The sequence below is a fragment of the Leopardus geoffroyi genome, chromosome A1 (genome assembly GCF_018350155.1).
Source record: "Leopardus geoffroyi isolate Oge1 chromosome A1, O.geoffroyi_Oge1_pat1.0, whole genome shotgun sequence".
Taxonomy (NCBI): Eukaryota; Metazoa; Chordata; class Mammalia; order Carnivora; family Felidae; genus Leopardus; species Leopardus geoffroyi.
This window is the reverse complement of record NC_059326.1, coordinates 218,175,455-218,179,602: the sequence shown is the minus strand read 5'-3', so window position 1 is coordinate 218,179,602 and position 4,148 is coordinate 218,175,455. Positions and strand designations below refer to the sequence as shown.

The window sequence follows — 4,148 nt, the reverse complement described above, 5'->3', positions numbered from 1 at the left end:
TCTCAAAAATAAACATTAAATTTTTTTTAAAAAATATGTGCTTATTAGCTTAATGACTTTCTTGTGCCAGACATTAGTGATAAGGTTTACCTCAGTTGACCCCATGACATTGACTTTGTGAGGAAGATGATACTGTCTTTATTTAATGTCTCAGGGAGTAGTTACAGAGAATTTAACTCATTTGTGGATATACTCCTATTAAGTTATGCATCAGTTATGGACTGAACTTTGTCCTTTGATATAGAATGTTCACTAATAGAAACACTCACAAGGCTTTCAAAATGCTATTTTGTGTCAATGTCATCATTAACTATAGTCACTGTTTAATTTCTGGGGAAGTCTTATGTGGTGGCAGGCTTATGGCTTTTCCACATTGTAAAAATATGACACATTATAAGGAAAACAAAATACATTTTTAAAATAATGAAATGTGAAATAGCCTTCATCTGTGTCTTTATTTTTATAACAGTCACTATTCAAGAAGCTATTATAGATGCTATCAAGCTCATACTTCATTTTGACATATTAACATTATAAGTATTGATATAGAAATAAATATGTCATGAAAACAATAAGCCACATTCTAAAGAACTATACATTTAACCTATATTCCTAAAAACAGAAGAAACTTATCATAAAATAGCCAGTTACTATTCAGGTTGAGAAGGGATCATATCCCTTACAAAATCGTTACCATTAAAACTTAAAAAAATACATTTTGAGCATTGATATTAACATTATTAACAGCAAAAATATCTAATTCTGTTAATTATTCAATTTTAAGTTAACTACTTAACAAATCTAAGTTAAACAATTTAAGAATTTTAAAATATAAATATAACTTTGTTTTGAGTCTAAAATTTTTATGATATCCATCATATTCTAGAAAAAATACTCTGCTCACCATTACGCTTTGCATTATGCAGCATTTCAAGTTCTTACTCTTCAAAGCCTCCTTCCTGCGTGGGGCCATGGCAGCCGCGATGCTGACCTGGACCCAAGGTTCCTTCAGTGGCTGCTGTCCCCTGTATGGCACGGTCACCCTGAATGGCTCCTCCCTGGCCTTATCGTAATCCTCGGCCCCATCCCTCTGCTACTTTGCGGCTGGGGTCTCTGGCCTCCTGGCCCCCCTACTGTCTCCTGCTTCTGATCTTCTGGGTCTACAGCAACTGCATCGAAGACTCCCTCAGAGGCCCCTTAGGACTCCGCCTTGCACTGGCCATCCTAGCTATAGCCATCTTCCTGGCCTTAGTGCCTGTATCCTTCCATTTGGCACTCATTCTCTGCAAATCTGTCATGTCCCTGAACATTACGATTAGCTACTCTGAAGCCCAGAAATTTCCACGGACGTCCCCTGAAACTGCTCTGCAGTTTTGCTCCAATCCACACAATGTAGATACCTCTTCTTAGGTGAATCTTGTATTGTGGTGCGTGGTTTTGGGGCTGCAGGTGGTGCATTGGAAGTCTGAAGCCACCCCTTACCAGCCTGTAGAGCGGGGGACCCTGAATGGAGCTCTGAGGCAGATGCTTTCCTTGGGCTACTTCTTTCCCGTTCTTGAGAGTAACCAAAGAATGCTTCCTGCAGCCAGACTCTGCCCAAGTGCCTGCAATCCTCTTGCCCCCACATGGCCCTGTTTATTCTAGGCACCGTTTTCCCCTCCATGAGGGAAACATGATGATAGGCCCCTTCCACCTCTTCCTGTAGCTGTTTTTGTAAAAAAATACTACATTACTTTTTTCAACAAACAAACATCTCCCAAAACATATTTGAGATTAAAATTACAAATAAATAATTATAAGAGAAATAAATGCAAAACATAAGCAGGCATGATGTTCTAAGGAAATAAATTTGCATGCAAGCTTGTGCCCATGAACATGACAATAGAAATGTACATTTAAAATATTTATTTAAGGAATTTAAATATTGTTATAACACTGTGGTTCCCAAATGCATTAAAGTTACTTTTTACCAGCGCCCCCCGCAAGCCTCAGTGAACTTAAAAGGTGCCCAGGGTATTCTAAATTTTCAAAGGAAATAGAGACATATGTCAAACATCTAAGCTAATATATTAAGTCATTCAGGTTTAACTGCTTATTAAATTAAATAAACCATGTCCTTATTACAAAACAGAGCATGTTAAGTTTTGTATTTCTTTTAATACTAAAGATAGTCTGAAAAATCTTACCCACTAAAAGGCATGAACTTAAAATATTTAAGAAACTCTAACTTGCTTGTCATTAGAGAATAGTTTTCAAAATCTGTTAATATAGCATAAAATTATATAAGTAATAATAAAGTGTCATTTTCAGGAATTCAAATAATATCAAAACATAAAAGAAGTAAAGCATGCCACCATGCTTTCCTTCACATTTCCCAACACATTCCTTTACAGAAAGTCAAGCACTGTGTATATATTAGCCCATGACTCATTAACCAGCAACAAGTATTTATCTAAGGCTTAACAAGGCACTGTTGCTAGAAAAGAAAGCATATAAAATAGATACAGCAGCAGCTCTTATGAAGCCTATATTTTGGTTCATCAGGTGGAATTTTGATGTTTATCTTCCCATTCTTTTTCTTTAAAATTTTTAAAATGTTTATTTATCTTTGAGAGAGAGCGAGCGAGAGAGAGCAGGGAAGGAGCAGAGAGAGAGGGAGACACAGAATCTGAAACAGGCTCCAGGCTCCAAGCTGTCAGGACAGAGTCCGATGTGGGGCACGAACTCACAAACCGTGAGATCATGACCTGGGCCAAAGTTGGACGACCAACCAACTGAGCCACCCAGGCACCCCTCTTTTTCTTTTTAAAACATTTGTGTAAGTGTATAGCTACAGGCATTTTTTCCCATATAAATAGGATTTTTTTTCTCTTTAAGTGTCTCCTCTTTTCTTTCTTTCTTTCTTTCTTTCTTTCTTTCTTTCTTTTTTCTTTTCTTTTCTTTTCTTTCTCTCTCTCTCTCTCTCTCTCTCTCTCCCTCCCTCCCTCCCCCCCCCCCCACCGGGAGATAATCTCTTAATGTGAATAACACAGGCTGGGAGCGGGCTGCCTTGATTGGTTTTCAGGTTAACCGTTCACTAGTTCTGCAACCTTAAGCAAGACCCGGAAAGATGTCTCAGTGACTTAAGTTTTCTCATCTGTAAAAGAAGGGTTATAATTTTATCTACACTGCATAGTCATTGTGATGATGTAAGTGTAATACACTTGGGGTGGATATAATAATACTCCATATGGAGAAAGAACCCAATAAAATTAGCTGTGATAGTATTGTTACCAAGTACTTAACCCTATGCCTTTGTGAGTCTTCCTTGCCAGGGATATTTCCACATAAAGTTACTTTATTTATATGCAACTTTCTTTAACAACTTGGTAGTATTTCATAAAATAATGACTCATTATTTTATTCTTTTTTAAAGTTGTTTCTGACTGCTGGGGTGGAATAATCTTATCCCCTCAAAGGTCCTTCTAGCTGGACTAAGAATCAAATTGACAGGCAGTTGAACAGCAGAGAATCACATCCCATAGCATATTCACTGGGGAATCCACACAGACTTAGAAATTCCAAAGACAGGCAAAATGAGATATATATGTCTTCCTCAACTAAGGAGAAGGGGACAGGAGTCTGGGACTGCAGGGAAAGGAATGCAACTTCACAGGGAGATGAGAAGAGCAGGTGTTCGGCAGTTAGATGTTTGTCCTGCCATTATAGATGGGTCATTGAGATAATATCTATCTCTGTTAATAACTCTTATTCTGGGACGCCCCCCCTTCCCAAAGTCTGTACTTCTGTGTGGTTATGGGAGGGACAAAAATTTGTCTTGAGCACCCAGAATCCTTAAGCGTCTTCAGATCAAAATAATTCACATGTCACAGTGGCATATTCTGGGGAGAGGGAGTGCTGTCCTGAACCCTTTCATGACATTTGATAGAAAATCAATGATGGGGCGCCTGGGTGGCTCACTTGGTTAAGCATCTGACTTCACTCAGGTCATGATCTCACAGTCCATGAGTTCAAGCCCCGTGTCGGGCTCTGTGCGACAGCTCAGAGCTTGAAGCCTGTTTCAGATTCTGTGTCTCCCTCTCTCTCTGCCCCTCCCCTGCTCATGCTCTGTCTCTCTCTGTCTCAAAAATAAATAAAAACACTAAAAA

At 38.6% G+C, this 4,148-nt stretch overlaps 1 pseudogene; it reads left to right on the top strand.

The window, feature by feature from the left end:
• The first annotated feature begins 893 nt into the window (after positions 1-893).
• LOC123578440 lies at positions 894-1,752 on the top strand (annotated as a pseudogene).
• The last annotated feature ends 2,396 nt before the right edge of the window (positions 1,753-4,148 follow it).